The sequence below is a fragment of the Hevea brasiliensis genome, chromosome 10 (genome assembly GCF_030052815.1).
Source record: "Hevea brasiliensis isolate MT/VB/25A 57/8 chromosome 10, ASM3005281v1, whole genome shotgun sequence".
Lineage (NCBI taxonomy): Eukaryota > Viridiplantae > Streptophyta > Magnoliopsida > Malpighiales > Euphorbiaceae > Hevea > Hevea brasiliensis.
The window spans coordinates 14,792,127-14,812,106 of record NC_079502.1 but is presented as its reverse complement, the minus strand read 5'-3'; the positions used below and the strand labels follow the sequence as shown (position 1 = coordinate 14,812,106).

General features: G+C 38.5%; 1 pseudogene; it reads right to left on the bottom strand.

The window, feature by feature from the left end:
* The window catches only part of LOC110664961 (protein argonaute 16-like), a 33,520-nt pseudogene extending 15,569 nt beyond the window's left edge, over nucleotides 1-17,951 (bottom strand).
* Between the last annotated feature and the right edge of the window lie 2,029 nt (nucleotides 17,952-19,980).

The window sequence follows — 19,980 nt, the reverse complement described above, 5'->3', positions numbered from 1 at the left end:
AGTAGAACCTACCAGACCAAGAGAGGAAGAGGGGCTGTTGCTTCAAATAATGAAGCAAAGTGAGTACGACGTTGTTGAGCAGTTAAGAAAGACGCCTGCTTGAATTTCATTACTATCCTTGATTCTGAGCTCTGAGGTGCACCGTCAAGCCCTGCAAAAAATTCTGAATCAGGCCTTCGTGAACCCTGACATCACACCGGGGTAGTTCGAGAAGATAGTAGGACAAATTCAGGCATCCAGTTTTGTCACTTTCTCAGAAGAAGAGATAGACCCTACAGGCTTAGCACACACTAAGGCCCTACATGTGACGGTGAAGTGTAAAGGTTGCATAGTAGCCAAGGTCCTTATTGATAATGGATCCGCACTCAATATACTGCCTAATGCCACATTGGCTAGGCTACCTGTTGACCGTTCAAATATACTTCAGAGTGCTATGGTAGTAAGAGCCTTTGACGGTACAAGGAGAGAGGTGCTGGGAGACATTGACTTGCCTCTCCAAATTAGCGCATGCACCTTCAATGTCACATTCCAAGTGATGAACATCGAACCTGCGTACACTATGTTGCTGGGGAGGCCTTGGATCCATTCAGCAAATACCGTTCCTTTGACTTTGCACCAGAAGATTAAGTACATTATGGACGGCAAAATCATCACTGTGAAAGGGGAGGAAGCCATGCTGGTTACCAAGCCACAATCACTTCCTTATGTGGAAGCTGCTGAGGAGTCGTTGGAAAGCTCTTTCTAGGCTCTCGAATTATAAGAAACCATCTCAAGAAATGAAGGGGCTACGGCTATGGTCGCCAAGGTGATGCTCAATAGCGGTTATGAAAAGGGCAAGGGGTTAGGCGCCACATTGCAAGGGATTGTCGAGCCTATACCGGCTATCCAGAAGATTGGCCATTGCGGTTTGGGTTATGAGGAAGATGCCCTCATGGATGGACTATTCTGGATGAGACGTATGCTTCGCGACCAGAGATTTGATCAGAAAATAGGGAAAATGAAGGTAGTCCCGAGAATCACAGAGGTCTTCACCAAACCGGTCATTGAAAATCCGGCGGAAACTGAAGAATCACCCGATGAACCATCCATCGATGTCATCCATCTTGATTCCTTGTATGAGGCTCTAGTCTCGCCAATAGCTGAAGGGCAAGAACTGGACAACTGGACGGCAGAGGACATCCCTATACTCAATTTCGAGTAAAGTACTTTTGGTTATCAACACTTGATCATTTTGTCCATGATGACAAGTGTAATACTGTAAATGGACCCTTTTTCTTATGTCATAAATATTAATGAATTAATAGCGCATGTTATGTCCAATCCTCTTCTTCTTTCCTTTTTGAAATCCATTCTCATAATATATTCCATTTTCGTTTCTTCAGGACCATTCATCAATTAACACCTAATAATTCAATAGACTCAGAAATTCCTCTGGTTAATTTTGAAATCCCCATAACTGCCATTACTTCAAGTGATTCTGAGGTGGAGCTTACAGAAGAAAGGGATGAACCTTCCCTAGTGCCTTGTGGGGACGAAACGCACACCGTGAACTTAGGCACGGAAGAAGTAAAAAAGGGAACTTAAGGTTGTGAAGAGTGAAGAATTAGAAGATATGATCAATTTGCTCAAAGAATTCCTAGACGTGTTTTCATGGAGCTATTATGATTTGATTGGTTTGGACCCTTATATAGTGACGCACAAAATTCCCCTAATCCCCGGGACAATCCCAGTAAAGCAGAAGCTAAGAAGAATGAACCCTGACACGCTGCTCAAAGTCAGGGATGAAGTCAAAAAGCAGTATGATGCTGGGTTTCTGGAAGTGGTCAAATATCCCCAATGGATAGCTAACGTTGTCCCCGTGATGAAAAAAGACGGGAGAGTAAGGGTGTGCGTTGATTACAGGGATCTTAATAAGGCAAGCTTGAAAGATGATTTCCCTCTCCCTCATATAGATGTGTTAGTAGATAATGCTGCGGGATTGGGCAGGTGTTTGTGTATCGATGGGGCATCTGGGTACAACCAAATCCCAATGGATGAGGAGGACAAGGAAAAACTGCTTTTATCACTCAATGGGGGGTATTTTGTTACCGGGTCATGCCTTTGGGGTTAAAGAATGCTGGCGCCACCTACCAACGTGCTATGGTCACATTATTCCACGATATGATGCATAAAGAAGTGGAGGTGTACGTGGATGATATGATCATCAAATCCAGGGGAGGAGAGAGCCATGTGCAGGTGCTGAGGAAAGTATTTGAGAGACTCAGGAAATATCAGCTGAAACTGAACCCTGCCAAATGCATATTCGGGGCTAGATCTGGGAAGTTGTTGGGATTCATAGTGAGTGAGAAGGGAATAGAAGTAGATCCAGACAAAGTTCGAGCTATTCAAGAGATGCCATCCCCAAAAACAGAAAGGGAGGTGCGCAGTTTCCTGGGGAAGTTAAACTACATCTCGAGATTTATTTCTAACCTCACTGCAAAAGCCGATCCAATTTTTAGACTACTCTGAAAGAACAACACTACTCGATGGGATTCAGTTTGCCAAGAGGCTTTCAAGAAAATTAAACAGTACCTGTCAAACCCACCAGTATTGGTTCCTCCGGTGGCAGGAAGGCCACTGATTCTGTATATGGCAGTCCAACAGAGCTCAATGGGATGTGTTTTGGGGCAGCATGATGATACTGGTAGAAAGGAAAGAGCCATCTACTACTTGAGTAAGAAGTTCAATGATTGTGAGTCAAGGTACTCTTTCCTGGAAAAAACTTGTTGCGCGTTAGCCTGGACGGCAAATCGGCTTAAACACTACATGCTGAATCATAAGACATGGCTCATCTCTAGGATGGATCCTATTAAGTATGTATTCGAAACCCCGTTTGTGCCGGGAAGGATAGCAAAATGGCAGGTTATACTCTTGTCACACCCTACCCCTCTGTAAGGCATAACATGATCCCGTAGTATATCTAATGAATTACCAACTCCGTCTACTGATAACCCATTAAATACACTACAAGGGATTTTAAAAACTTTTCTTACTTCTTTTACAGTGGTGAGCACTATTTACAGGTGTTAAAAACCTTTTTGAACTGAAGTGATAGAATTAACTCATTTGAATTATTTGGAATTTCTGTAAAAATTTTGGCAGAATGCCATCTGTATTTTGGATAAAACCGTTCTTCAGAAAACCTGTAAAAAGCACTTCAATAATTTTCCAAATCTCAACCCCAACATTTTTCTCAATACAACATATTTCTCAACTCAAATCCACAGTGATTTTTCAAAAGCTGAGATATAGGAAATATAATACAATTTTTACAAGTCAAAATAACTCATAATTATTTTACAACCTCAAGTTACAATTTAATTTACAACTGCTCAAACCAAAACAATATGTACATACAGTGGTCATACATTTCAGTACAAAATGCAAAAAGCGGTATACTCGTTATACCCGAAAAATCTCTCACTGGAGGTACTAGCAGCCTAGTCTGCTGCCCTGTCTGTCTGTCTACCTGCGACAGCAATAAAAAGCTATCGCTGAGACAATGTCTCAGTGGTGCATAACATTAACCAAATACAACTTTAAATCACAATTCATAAACCATATAAATAGTGGATACGTAAAACCATAGTTAAATTCAAGACAATGAATGTCATAAGGAATTTAAACTCCAATTCACAAATTATCAAATTCATAATAACACAATTTAGTCAAATAGTTTAAGAATACCGTATTGCCAATTCATACACAATTTGATCAAAATACTTAATAACACAGTGTTGCCGACCAATATCACAATTTGATCAATAACTGAATAATATCGTTTTGCAAATCAATAACACAATTCGATCAAATAACTGAATAACATCGTTTTGCAAATCAATAACACAATTCGATCAAATAACTGAATAATATCGTTTTGCAAATCGATAACACAATTCGATCAAATAACTGAATAATACAATGTTACCAATCAATAACACAATTCGATCAAATAACTGAATAATATCGTTTTGCAAATCGATAACACAATTTGATCAAATAACTGAATAATACAATGTTGCCAATCAATAACACAATTTAGGCCATGACACAATTTTTCCACACATGCCGTGTTGTACACCACGACAAGACATACTCACCCCAATAATCAAAATCAATGAGGGAGGAAGCTAGCTATATAATGAGTACTCATCCACACTCACCTCAGACTGGGAAGTCCAGAGGGAGGAACATAATCATACTCACCCCAGACTGATAAGTCAAAGAGGGAGGAATAATCACACTCACCCCATTCATGGAGGAGGAACATAGTAACAGTGTCATGCCAATTGTGAATCAAAACAATTCCAAACATTTTATTCAAATGATCCGAAGAATCCAATAAATTTCCAAAGTTATAATTTCATTCACAAAATGGCAACACAATTCGTAATTCACTTCAATTTCCACAAAAACCATTTACAGTGCTTTTCAATCAATAAGTATCCATCAAATACCATTCAAACAGTTTCTCACAGTTTCAAATCATTTACAATGATTTTCAAGCAATAAATATCCATTCAAGTACATTTCCACAATTTAAAATAATAATATACAAGTAGTCATAATTTATTTCAATTGAAAATAATTCAAAAGAAATAAATATTGTGCATAAACACAATTTAAAACAATAATATACAATTAATCATATGAAATATTATTCAGAACAAAATCAGTTGAAAACTAGTTGTGCACAAACACAATTTAAAACAATAATGTACAATAGTCATAATTCATTTCAATTGAAAAATTCAAAAGAAATAGCCATTGTGCACAAACCTCTAATATTTGTCTCCTGGTCTGGACTCAGTGTTTCCTTCCCTTTTCCTGAGTCTTTGGTAACTGAGAAACACAATTTGAAGTGTTTCAGTGCTAAATTAATTTGTCTCTAACGATAATGTTCGATAAGTAATTCACTGAAAGCTATTATTTGCTTAATCACCTAATATACCGACCCTCGATGCGTTCTAGGTAAATTAGGTTTTAGTGTCATTAATATGTCACATTCGATAGGGTTTTAGGGTTGGTACGTTTTACCAAAGTCATTTCCTTGTTCAGTGCATTTTAATGCAACTTGCTGGATTCCGGGATACTAGTTTGACCTAGCCGGACGACCTAGTTCCCTCGGTTTTCGGGTTTCGGTCAAAACTACAAACTTGTAGATCCATGTCTTATGGACCGCGGTGCAAAATTTCAGGTCATTCCGAGTTATGTAGACCAAGTTATGGTCATTATACTATTGCTGGTCCAATGGTATCAAATTAGGTCAATTTTAGGTCAATTTGGTCAACTCTGGTTCGGCCAGTTTTTGGACCCGAACTTGTGCAAGCTTTTTGACTTGCTTCTGGTAATTTCTGGGCTTTGGTGTCTTCATAAGACTTGTAGGTATAGGTCTTAACTATTTATGGTTAAAATTTCAGGTCAATTGGACCTGTTTTGAGTGAGTTATGGCCTAAACACTCACTGCTGCCCAATTGGTCATTTTTCAGGTCCTAATTGTACCTAATCCGAATTGGTCACTTTCTTAGGTCACCTTGCAAGCAGAATTTTGGTATGTTTTCTCAATGAAAGTTGGCACATTTTGTGCCTAGTTTCACCTCCAATTGGTCTCATACCAATTGAGGTTACACATTTAAACTTATTGGCTAAAATGTACACTGCCCTTAGTTACTTTGCTTAACACACATCAATTACACACATTTACCTTGCAATATGTTTACTTTCCTACCATTTCCGTTTTGGTTCATTACCAAAACCACATCCCACTTTACATTATCCTCACTTTGGGCAGATTACAATTATCTTCAATACACCAAATATAACTCTAATTCCCAAAGTCCAAACACAATTACACATACACATAACATTACTAGTTTTTACATACTCTTTACACAACAAGTTAATATACATATCCATCAATCCTTCTATGTCAATATTCTGCCAACACTTCCATGAATACATACATTTATTCAAGTGTCCCCAAGCTGCCGAAAATCTTCTTCAACACCAAATTGTCCTACAATTCATCAATTCCCATCCAAGTGCCAAAAATCACCATATAAATATGAAGTAATTCACTAGGTTATTAAATCATCATGATCAACATCATTTCTCATCAAACATATGCATAATTATTTCATCAAATACATGACTTCATGGCTGTCCAAAATGAACAAAACAATAACTCTTCAAACTCAAAAAATTTCTTCACAAATCCAACACCCATAACATGCACACAAAATTTAACAAAGCCATCTTCAAAAATGCTAACTTACCTTATGGTTGGAGCTTGTTAAACCTTGCTTAAACTTCTCAAATTTGGTATCAAACTCTTCCTTGTGATGAGTAGATAAACTTTAATAAAGAACCCTAGGTGATTGGAGTTGAAATGGAGGAGTGCATGGAGCTTGAATGAAAAACGTCCATGGTGGTTTCTTCACTTCTTCAATTCGGCAATGTTGAGGAACCTTGGAGAAGATGAAGTTTGATGGAAGCAATCTGCCCACTTAGCATATATTTTAATCCCATAGTGCCCCACTTACTTAAGAAAAATGATTTAATAAGATTTAAGTGCTAATTACACAATTTTCACTCCACTTTTGGTTATTTACATTAGGTACCACTAAACTAATTTTTCATTTTATTTTCTAAGTGTAATGTTATTTATTTTTAATGGACATTTAGGTCAAAAGAAAATTTGGGATGTCAAATGACCATAATGCCCCTGTTCGAGTTGCATTCCCGATTTTTCGGTAACACCGGATTTTGTCCGTTTTTCGATTTCTCACTTTTCTTTGTACTAATTATTTAATTTTTCTTTGATCTTTTTAATGAGATTTATTCTTCAATAAGGGTCTATTTAAGTCCTAAAAATGTTTTCTAGGGTTCCTCGCAGTCCAGGGCTAGTCAACGGTACACGCCGTGACTTCCCGGTGCGGTCACCCATCGCTAGGGTTTTCGGCTCGCTTAACTTGGTTACATTTCTTTGCTATGATTTTTCCTTTGTTTTTCTTGTATTTTCTTTTCTTGTATTTCATTATTTTATGTCTCCTGACTCATATTGAAGTGTAGTTCTAGGCATCCTAGCTGTCCGGACAACACTGGTCACCAGAACAGTAGAACGCACTACCGAACTTAGGGGTGTTACAACTCTCCCAATATGACATTGTCTACATGACCCGGAAGGCGATAAAAGGTAGCATAATCGCTGATCTCCTAGCAGAAAACCCCATCCAAGATTATGAAGCCTTGGATTTTGAATTCCCTGATGAGCATGTTAACGAAGTGGAAAGCGAGGAAAAGGAATCCACTGATGTATGGGAAATGTATTTTGACGGAGCTGTCAACTTGTCCGGTAATGGAATCGGAGCTGTGTTGGTATCCCCAGATGGAAGACACTTCCCGATAGCTATCAAATTAGAGTTTGATTGCACCAACAATGTCGCAGAATACGAAGCCTGCGTGATGGGTCTACAGCTGCTGTCGAAATGAAAATCAGAAAGTTAGAGGTATATGGAGATCAGCCCTAATCATTTATCAAGTCAAGGGAGAATGGCAAACTAAGGATCCGAAGTTAATCCCATATCAGAAGTACTTACTGGAGCTGATTAAGAGATTTGAACAAATCTCTTTCACTCACCCCAATCGAGACAAGAATCAATTTGCAGATGCCTTAGCCACCCTGGCTGTCATGGCTCAAATGGAAGAAGGGCAGATGACTCAGGTATTAAAGATTAAAGCAAGGAGTGAACCAGCATACTGCTTTATGATCGAGGAAGAACCTGATGGTAAACCCTGGTATCATGACATCCTGGTCTACATCAGAACCAGAGAATTACCTCCAGGGGCAAGCAGAAACGAAAGAAGAATGATCCGAAGATTAGCTTTGGGATATTTCCCCAGTTGAGAAATTCTATACAAGAGGAGCTCCAATGGCGAATTGTTGAGATGCGTGGATGCAAAAGAAGCAAAGAGGATCCTTTTCGAGACTCATGAGGGAAATTGCGCAACCCATGCCAATGGGCATATGATGGCCAAACAAATCATGAGATGGGGATACTTTTGGACTACCTTGGAGAAGGATTGCATTAAATACTTTCGAAAGTGCCATAAATGTCAGATCTACGCGGATCCGATAAATGTTTTGCCTCACCAATTGTTCAACCTCGTCTCACCATGGCCTTTCGCAATGTGGGGCATTGACGTGATTGGTCCCATTAACCCCAAGGCATCCAATGGGCATAGATTTATCCTGGTAGCTATCGATTATTTTTCTAAATGGGTCGAAGCAACATCATATGCCCATATCACACAAAACACATTTCTCAAGTTCCTCAGAAATAATATCATCTGCCAACACGGCCTCCCCAGTGAGATCGTCACTGACAACACCAAGAATTTGAATGGTCCAAAGATCCAAAGATTATGTGAGCAATGCAAGATCCGACATCTCAATTCGTCACCATACCGTCCTCAGATGAATGGAGCAGTGGAAGCAGCAAACAAAAATCTCAAGAGAATAATCCGGAAAATGACAGTCAATTATAAGGATTGGCATGATATGCTTCCCTACGCCCTTCACGCATACCGGACTTCTGTAAGGACATCAACTGGGGCAACCCCATACTCACTGGTTTACGGGATGGTGGCTGTGCTACCTATTGAAGTAGAAATTCCTTCCCTAAGAATTCTGAAAGAATCAGAGATTGGTGAGTCGGAATAGATCCAGTCAAGGTTAGACCATTTAAATTTGCTAGATGAGAAAAGGCTAGCGGCGGCATGTCACAGGAAGTTATACCAAAAAAGAATGGCCAGGGCATTTAACAAAGGTATTCGCCCATGTGAATTTCAACCAGGGGACCTAATCCTGAAGAAGGTGCTTCCGAATCAAAATGATACCCGGGGCAAATGGTCACCAACTTATGAGGGACCCTACGTGGTCAAAAGGGCATTTTCTGGTGGGGCCTTGATCTTGACCCACATGGACAGTGAAGAATTTCCAAGACCTGTGAATGCCGACACCGTCAAAAGATACTATGCCTAAAAAAAAAAAAAAAAAAGAGAGAGAGAGGGAGAGTAGGGGGTGAAAACCCGAAAGGGCGCTCCTAGCAAAATGTATGAAAGAAGGTGAAAACCCAGAAGGGCGCTTTCTGTAAAATGAGTGAGGGATGAAAACCCGAAAGGGCGTCCTAAAAAAAAAAAAAAATCTAAGGGTGAAAACCCGAAAGGACGCCTTTAGAACCAGAAAATGGAGAAATAAGGGAGGAGATATGGGACCAGGAAAGGAAAAATAAACCGTCACGGCATGAATTTCCATTAACAGAGTACTTGAAATAATGGCAGTTAAGAGACTTCAAAGCTAACTACAAGGAATATGTGAGATCTATCCTTGTACCCTTTTTCTTTGAAACTGTACCCTTTTTCTTTGAAACTGTACCCTTGTTTCTTAAAGCCATAATAAAGTCATCCTTTTCACTTCAATTTATCTTCCTCACATTTTAATTTGTCTTTTGCTTTATCTTTCCCGCATACTCACACTCTAATGCTGTTTTCTCTGCGCTATTAATCTGTTAAAATTTTGTCATAAGATTAGAATTTGAATATTGATAACCTCATGTACTTTGCTATGAAATTTGTAGGGAATGGCCAAAAAAAAAAAAAAAAACTAGAAGTGAAAACCTGGAAGGGCGCTTTTAGTCAGATGGGCAAAAGGGAAAGTGAAAACCCGCAAGGGCACTTTTCGCAAAATAAGGAAGTCAAGGGCAAGAAGGGGGAACTATGGGAAGTAAGTAAGTAACCAAGGACGATGGGTTAAGTCTTGCAACTCGTCCTTCATTAATCGTCTATCTTCGCAATCCTGTTAAGTACACTTCGTCGCGGAGGGACTTCTCGTTTCGAGTTAGACTTGCTTTGTAAGTTGATTTTAATTTTCCTGCATTTAAATTTCCTATTACTCAACCTCTGGTTCCTTGATCTAAGTTGATTTTAATTTTCAGCATTTTAAATTTCTGTTATCAACCTCTGGTTCCTTGATCTAAGTTGATTTTAATTTTCCTGCATTTAAATTTCCTGTTAATCAACCTCTGGTTCCTTGATCTAAGTTGATTTTAATTTTCAGCATTTTAAATTTCTGTTATCAACCTCTGGTTCCTTGATCTAAGTTGATTTTAATTTTCCTGCATTTTAAATTTCCTGTTAATCAACCTCTGGTTCCTTGATCTATGTTGATTTTAATTTTCCTGCATTTAAATTTCCTGTTAATCAACCTCTGGTTCTTTGATCTAAGTTGATTTTAATTTTCAGCATTTTAAATTTCTGTTATCAACCTCTGATTCCTTGATCTATATTGATTTTAATTTTCCTGGATTTAAATTTCCTGTTAATCAACCTCTGGTTCCTTGATCTAAGTTGATTTTAATTTTCAGCATTTTAAATTTCTGTTATCAACCTCTGGTTCCTTGATCTAAGTTGATTTTAATTTTCCTGCATTTAAATTTCCTGTTAATCAACCTCTGGTTCCTTGATCTAAGTTGATTTTAATTTTCAGCATTTTAAATTTCTGTTATCAACCTCTGGTTCCTTGATCTAAGTTGATTTTAATTTTCCTGCATTTTAAATTTCCTGTTAATCAACCTCTGGTTCCTTGATCTAAGTTGATTTTAATTTTCCTGCATTTAAATTTCCTGTTAATCAACCTCTGGTTCCTTGATCTAAGTTGATTTTAATTTTCATGCATTTTAAATTTCCTGTTAATCAACCTCTGGTTCCTTGATCTAAGTTGATTTTAATTTTCACGCATTTTAAATTTCCTGTTAATTTTCCTACATTTTAAATTTCCTGTTAATCAACCTCTGGTTCCTTGATCTAAGTTGATTTTAATTTTTCTGCATTTAAATTTCCTGTTAATTAACCTTTGGTTCCTTGATCCAAGTTGATTTTAATTTTCTAGCATTTTAAATTCCTGTTACCAACCTCAGGGTTGCCGACCCAAGTAGGTTTTAGTTTCCTGACTTTAATTTCGAATTTCAAATTTTAATTGTCCAAAATATGGGTCTGAATCTTTACATAATCCCTACACGGAAAATTTTTTTTCCAGCCGATCTCCCTTTTAAAAGTTTGGGGATAATCGTCTGATAAAGTTAAGGTTCCAATCCGGTTTAATGATGATTCCGATCTTAAGTGTTCAAAACAAATTTCCAATTTTAATCAAGTCCCGTTTAGCGTTTGTTCTCAGTCGATCTCATGCTTACAATGTTTTCCGACCTCTTACACTTAGATTAATAATCACTTTTAGTTGTTGTTCTAATATGTTCAGACAATCAAGTGCTTATGCAACTTAGATACTTTCCGATCTCATCCAATCATTGAACAAAAAAAAGGGGAATTTCATTTCATTTCCAATTAAAATATATACAAGTCATTCGGCTGGAGGTGATCCTCCAGCCTGTTCTAAATTTTGTTCACCCCCTCTATCTCCCTCGGCCTCCTCCTCGCTATCCTCTTCGTCTTGGGGAGCCAGGTCCACCATCCAGGAGAAGTCCTCCTCGGGATAACGCTTCCTGAGCTCGGCCAAGAGATCCCCATGAGCGTTCACATAAGCACCGGCCTCCCTTGTCACTGCCTCTTCTTCTTTTGCTTTAAGCTCCTCAGTAAGGCGAGCGACTTCAGCAGCTCGGAGCGCCCGAACCTCTTCAAGAACATGAGCCTGCTCGGCCAGCTTATCCTCGTAGAATTTCATCCACCCCTCAATTTCAGATATGTAGTTTTGGGCGGACGAAAGTTGAGATCTGAGGGAAGCAGCTTCCTGACCCACCTTCTCAACCTCCTGCCTCAAGAGGTGAGCCTTCTCCCAGATAATGTGTTGGTTCACCAAACTCTCTACGCTCAGGCTCATAGTTTGGGTCAGGATATCATCGAGGCTGTTCGGGGTTAGCCTATCCCGATCCTCCCGAAGGTAGATGGAGGACCCCAAGACCTTAGCAAAGCCTGGATTCTCTCGAACCGTGCGATTCTTCTCCAGCGAGTCGATCAGGACTTGAGCGCCGCGGGAAAGGGTCCTCACAGGTGGTTGGGAAGGACCCCCTTCCGCACTCGAAGCAACTGGAGGGGGTGGTGGCGGCTCTTTTTGATGAGGAGGAGACCTGACCACTTCTATGTCTGGGATCGGCTGTCCCGAGGGTCAGGATGAGCCTCCCTGTGTCTCCCCCGGATCATGCCTGGGCGTCTGAAGCAGCTCGGAACGCTTCATCTCCTGCACTTTCCGGGAGACCTCTCTCTTCCGCTTCCGGCTCTCCTTTGAAGCCTCGCCGCTTGCCATACCTGCACAAAGAAAAGGTCAGTGAGATCGCTAAGGCCCAAAGATCAGAGATATAAAAAGTATCGAGGCTGAGGTCAGAGAGCTGAAGCCCGCGTTCTTCGCCAGTAATCAACTCCATTGTCCAATGATGCAGTTCGACCGTCACTGCATCTAGACAAGAGAACTTCTATCTGGCCGCCTGATCTTTCAGTTCCATCACCATTAGGCCCTCTTCCCTATTCAAGGTGATGCGCTTCAGAAGCAAGGGGCCATGATGCAGCCAGCTGTGCGGGAAGCCCTCAAAGCCGTTCGGAATTTTACTCCTCAGAATAAAGAAGCGATTCCTCCAATTCTTCAGGGAGGAGGGCAGATCGGTAAAGAGCCCGCAATGTGGCTTCGCCTGAAAGAACCAGTACTCATCGTCCTTTCGGCGAGTTAGCCTATGTAACTCGGTGAATACCTTCGCCGTTGGACTGACTCCTTTGGCTCGGCAAAGGCCTCTGAAGGCTACTAGGATCCGCCATGAGTTCGGGTGAACTTGGGCTATGCACACTTGGTGAAATTTTAGAACTTTCTTGAAGAAGTCGTCAAGAGGGAACCGCAGCCCGGCTTTTAATTGCTCTTCGTATACCATGATCATATCATTCTCTTCGAAGAAGTGATCGGCTCGAAGATCGCCGTGACACTTAATGAGTTCGTATGAATCGGGCTGAATGTTATACTCTTGGCTGAACGACTGCAGGTCGGTTTCTTGAAGGATTGATGGCAGATCATCCATGGGAAGGTTTTCTCTCCCTGAAGAATGCGTTTGCCTCGAGGATACTGCTTGACCGCGGGCTGGAATGGAGGTCCTAGGGGGTTCAGATCGCCCGCTTGTTCCGACTACCTCTACCTCATCTGACGACCACGAGACCTGAACGGAAGGGGGGCTTGCCGCTCTCTGACCCTCGGCGCCGCTCATTTTCAAAGAAAAGAGGAAATTTAAACTAAAAGAAAGATCAAAACCCTTACCGGAGTGTGATCGGTGTCGGAAGAACTTGAAAAAATGAGAGGATTTTGGAATCGCTCACGAGAGACTGAAAATGACATAAGGAAGCAACTGGCTGACCCATCCCCTATTTATACCCATCTGAGCATTTAATGCTCACGGTGACCTAAGCGGCGCATCAGTTAGCGGGATTCGCCAGCCTTTCTGACACGTCTCACGAATATTTCGGACATTCCATAAGGAGATCGGCTAGTTAGAGATCGGCAGATTGAGAAAGATATTTTGAATCACAAATCGGTTAAGGGTCATTCAAATTAAGAGTCGGATCGGGTAAATACTTCAAAGATCGAAAAATAACCAATACAATAATAATCAAATAAAAATTTTATTTCCAAAAGATCAGATTACATTGAAGGTTGGATTACATTATTTGGGCGATCTCTAGAGATCGGATTACATTAAAAGTCAGATTACATCATTTGGGCGATCTCTAGAGATCGGATTACATTGAAGGTTAGCTTACATCATTTAGGCGATCTCTAGAGATCGGCAGTACACCCTATCTAGTGAAGGCCTATATCAAAACCTAGTCTCGTAGCTGAATCAAAAGATGTGTCTGATCAGGAGACCGGCCATCGACATCGGATAGATGTACAGCTCAGATGGGGTGACTATGACTCTCATGAGGGTGAGAGAGATCGTCATCAATATTATCGCTCAGAACCGAGCCGCTGTCGGAACACCCAGTGTGATGAGAAGCCAAAAGAGGTTCAAAGGTCGGTCACTAGTGATAGGAGGGAAATTAGCAGTCTTCTCGCCCGAAATCGATTCGCCAATTACATCGGTTAACCAATTCAAGGTCAACACGATCGACATTCTCGATCTGGGTCGGTAAATTAGTCCAGTTCTCTCACTGTCATCAGAGGTAGCCATAGTGATCTTCCGATCACCGGGATCAAAAATTTTCAATCGGTGAACAAGGCGAACAGCCGGAAAAAGATCAAAAGCCACCATCATGGCCGGGATTGTTGCCGGAGTGGCTAGAACAGGAAAAGTGAGAGAGAAAGAAGAAAAATGAAATGCGGGAGGATTTCTCATTGGGGGTATATATAGAGAAGGTCTGAGCATTTATTGCTTGCAGAAAACGAAGCGAACGCCTAGGAAATCGAAAGAATAAATGCTTTGACTGAACCAAACCAGATAAAGGAGAAGACTGGAGTGGGAGAGATCGGAAGAAGGGGGCCCGGCATGAGAGATCGGAAAAAGATCGTGTTAGAAAGATCAGAAGGAAGGGGAGATCGGAAAGCAAGGAGAATAAGACAAATTCCAATAACTGTCGTCATAATCAGAGCCGAGGTAGTTAAAGCATTGCAGACGAGATCTCCACCGCACGCCTCATTTGCAGAATCGCCCACATTACTGACAGGTGCCAGAGTATGTCATGACAGTCCTGTACATCCCAATCTCCACCGTTGATCTTACTTGTAAGGACGAGCCTGGAGCCCTTGGATCAAAGAAGAAGACGACAAGACCGGCGCCTTTTATTCCCAGCCCTCGGATCGCCCTGGACAAGAAAATTTGGAACCGTCAGATTATAAGAGAAAAAGGACAAAAATTTCTGAAAAGGATCTCAGCCGTTCATTCTGATTCTCTTTAATTCCCAAGCATCATATCATGTCCTTTAAAATCCAAACCTTCCATCTCATTCAAAGAAAATCCTGACCCTTCATGGGGAGAACCCGGTCCCTATAAATACCTGCATGAAAACTGTTCAAAAGAGGACGAAAAAAAGGGTGGTGATTATAGTGGAGAGGCTCTGAAAATTGATTCAGTTTTGCTACTCTGCTATTTTTAAGCTAGAAAGACTTTAGAAACCAGTTTTCTAAAGTATTTTCTTTGAAGAAGTATTGGACACTGGAACTCTTGATTTTCAGTTTGTTCATTGCTCTGTGATTCCCTTTCTTAAGTTTCAGTTCTGTTTTCATCACCTTTATATCCACTTTTATTTTCTTAGCTCAATCTCATTCATTATCATTTCGGCTCGACTACATGCTAACTAGGCATTCGTCATTTCAAGGCAAGCATTAGTCCCCAGACTATTAGCCCGTAACTCTGCAACATTCGTGACTCCATAGTTAGTTCAATAGGTTCAACTTCCTGCAGGTGAGTGTTTGAACCGTTGCCTTATCCAGTGTTCGTCTTTATTTTCTTTTTATTTATGCTCGTAATTTTTGTTAAAGTTTGTCTTGTGTCAGAAGGTCCCACGTAGGTGGTTATTCTCATGAGTTTATCTTTTGATACAACAGTTCATGTTATTTATTTATTCTTGGTCTTTATTTATCTCCCAACGCGGGTGTTCGGGTTACGGGTAACGTATAGGTAGTTTGATAAAGTGCTGGTATCAGTATCTTAACATAAGAGTTTTTTTTTTAAAAAGTAAACGTTCGGATAATAAATCAGAGAGAGTTATGAAGTCGAACCACTAGACTAGCTCGAGAAGATGACTGGGTAAAGATGGAGAGTTGGAGAAAAATTAAATTTCAGGCTAGCAGAGGGAACAGAGCAAATGTTGCTTGTCGAAAGGTACTGGTAAGCCGAGTACATAGGAGATTGGTAAAATTCAGTCCGGTATCCCCTATCAAGTCACAAGGTACCAATGAGTTAAAATAAGCCTAAATCGAGTTGCTAGTGTATTCGGATGAAGGTCCTTGTGCGATACGATCGTGATTAAATTTCAAGAGGTCGGGGGGAGATTTCTTACCTGATCCCCATCCTAACCAAATAGGAGATCGGAGGAGAGTTCTTATCCGATCTCCAATCAAATTTTAAATATTTAAAAGAGATCGGAGGAGAGTTCTTATCCGATTCTCAATCAAAAATTATAATAAACATTTAAAAGAGATCGCAGGAGAGTTTTTATCCGATTCTCAACCAAAACTTTAATAAATATTTAAAAGAGATCGGAGGAGAGTTCTTATCCGATTCTCAATCAAAATTCTAATAAATATCTAAAAGAGATCGGAGGAGAGTTCTTATCTGATTCTCAATCAAAATTTTTAATGAATTTCTGAAAGAGATCGGAGGAGAGTTCTTATCCGATCTCCAATCGAAATTTTAATGAACATCTAAAAGAGATCGGAGGAGAGTTCTTATCCGATTCTCAAATCGAAATTTTAACAAATACACAAAATAATCCCATAAATGAAAAACCGCTACGCGACATCAATTCACTAAGGTTGTCTCATTTACTTGTGTATCTGGGTAATCCGAATTAGTGAAAAATCAAATATTCCCTTCTATCAAAAGGATTAACATTTCTATTCGAACCCCCCTAACTATCGATTCTAAGTCATAAAGAACGTAAGGTTAAATCTGCTCACCCTCATTGAGGGACGAGGTGGGGTGCCTAACACCTTCCCCACCCGTTTACGGACCCCGAACATAGAATCTCTGTATTTGAAGTGGTTTCATTTTAAGTTGCAAATGGTTTCCTTTAATTTCCCTTAAAATTAAAGTGGCGACTCCTCACTCTTTCCCACTTCGGTGAGTGTTCGTCCAGGCGACCGCAAAAACACCTTGCGACCATCGTCATAGACACATCTGCAGCACACCAGAAAAAAGAAGAATGGCAGACATCAATGAATAAGCAGCAACAAATTAAAAACACAGAAATTACAAGTACAACACAACAAAACATTCTACTCAAACCAAGTTTTGATTTAAACAAAAAAATAAAAAGTTAATACCCATATTAAGAGACAAGCCAACCTGAGTGGTACGGAAGCTGGAATGGTATCCCCTAACTCCTGTTATACCTCCTCCTACATTAGTGATGTTCTTTGGATCGTCATGAAAGAATGTCTGCCTTAACAGAAAGCACCCACTTTGCCTGTTCTTCAAGATAGTATCCAGCACTCTTAAAGCATCTCGAGTATTATTATTTGTCTCATTTCCTTGGAGAGACAGAGCAATGGAATTTAAAGGGATTTTCTCCGCATAAACTATTTCCACTTTAAAAGTCTCAGACCGCAAACGACGTTTAAACCTCTTAACTAGTTGCCGCAAAGCTACGACCACCATCAGGGTTGCAACTTCCATTATCATGCAAAGACAGTTTAATTCAACACAAGTTAATTCCAGCATAAAATACTCCAACACACAAATCATAGAAGTGGATGGACAATTCACATACCGTTTTGCAATTGATTCCTTTGGAACTACAGTGAACTCCAACCAGGACTGTGGCAGACGAACCAATGAATAGAGGGTTTTCTCACCATCATATGCGAAGCTTTTACCAGCTAGTTCACATGAGTACGTCTGGCAAAGCCTATCAATTATTTTTCGCTTTTCATCAACAACTCTGTTATCTTCAGCAGTAATAGAAACCTGCAACATTGTAAGGCATAAAGCAAACAATAAGTAGAAAACCACTAGGTGAACATACACTATACTGGTAAAACACGACATCTGTGACATTAACAGAAACTTTGAAGTGGTTGCTGAGCAATGGTATGGGATGCCCGCTACTTCCAAACCCAGGCCTGGCTATGATAGAACGGTTGGTTGGTTTTGGACAGGATCCACTAGATACTTCTTCCATCTTGCAATCAAAACAGAAACGATCATCTCATAAGTGACTTATCAGCTTCACAAAATATAGATGGATTCATACCAAAAATGCTTGTTATTACAGAAATGAAAACACAGATTGACACAGAAATACAACCAAAATCAGAGTATCAGAGACCAATTAAGAAAAAAAATAGACGCTAAACACAAGACTATCAAAGACTCGTTCAAGCAGAGAGCTAAAAAGCAAAAATAACACTAGGGAATGGATGATTATTTACTAAGAGTGAAGGCAGTGTGTATTTGGCTTCTCTGGTTTTCAGAGGTCACCAAGAGAGTGAAGACAATGGAGGAAAAAAGAATACAGAGCGTGCTGTGTTTAAGGAATCGCGTGTATTTATAGATACGTTGCGGGCGATTCGCTGTCCATTCATGCAAAAGGAAAAAAAAAAAAAAAAAAAGAGCTAGAACATGACTTCTAAACACTCAATTAAATGTGAGCTTGATTTAGTGGATTATCACACATTAATGATTAATGGCCAATGATTAAAATATTAAAAATTTATAGTATAAAATTTATTTTCTGATATATATATATATATATATATATATATATAATGCAGATTTTTCTGATAATGCCACATAAAATTATGAAATTATGCTAAGTGACAATTTATTTAATTTCATTAAATTTTCTCTAATTTTCTATTAATTGCTTATTTAATTTCTTTACATTATAATTAAGTTATTAATTACCAATTATGTATATATAAATTGTAAATTATTTAATAATTACTTTCTTAATATTATAATAAGTAGCCATTATTATAAGATAAGTTATAATATATATATTAATTACATATATTTATATTTATATTATGTGTAGATGGATTTTTATTATGAAATTCCTATTAAAAAGTTTGAGAGATAAAAAGTAATAAAAATAAAATATAAAATAAATAATACATAATTTAAGATATTATGTTATTTTTATATATTAAAATTTATATATATATATATATATATATATATATATAAATTAAAATTATTAATAACTACGGGCAATTCCCTAATTAATATAAAGTCTGTATTTAACAAATGCCCTAATTCAATATTATAAATCTAAAAGCTAAAAGCCTAAAGTCCGATCAACTTCAACCGCTAAATTAAACCAACACTAGAACATGCAAGCTCATTGAACGAGCTTCAAATAGATTTTCAAGTCCTTAAGGGTGAATTTAAAAAAATTTCAAATCAAATGAAATCAAAATTCATGAGGTTGGTTCATCAAATCCAAAATTTCCAATTCCAATTAGGTTTTAATTACAAAGAGCAAAAAGCAAAATAAAAGGCTCTATTTATTTCATAGAAAATAATTTTTATATAAAAAAATTTTTAACAAAATTATTCATAAAATATTTTTATTATTTAATTGTAACATTAAAATAATAATATATATTTACATTATGCATAAATAAGTGTTTTCGTATTTTGATAAGATTATCAAAATTTTTTCCTTGAAAATAATTTAATTTTCTCTCTAAAAAATATTTTTCCATTAACTCATTTTCTAAATATCCAAAACGCTAAAAAATAAAAAAATATTTTAAAAAATATTTTATCGCAAAATAAGCGGAGCCTAAAATGGCAAAAACCATCCTTAATCATGGGATGAGGTAATATGGAGATAAAAAAATTTCTCATTTGATTATATTTTCTTCACAAACAAAATATGCCATAAAAATTAAATGTAGTGACCTATGTATTAAGGGGTTCAAACTATGTAGATGTAATAATTATCTTTTAAAAATAAATGGGTTAATTTATTAATTATGCTAAACTACAGGGATGATTTTGTAATTCACCCATTAAACATTCAAAGGTATTGTAGCTAAAAACGTTGGATGCAACGAAGTTGGGTAAATTTTAACAATCGTTCTTGAACTTATATAGTTGTAACATTACAGTCCTTTAATTTAAAAATGTAACATAAAACTCCTTTAATTTTCAAATTTTGCACAGTAAAATCCCTTCAACCTCCAATCACCAGTTTTCCAGTTATATGTTGACCTGGACAGTTCCAGCG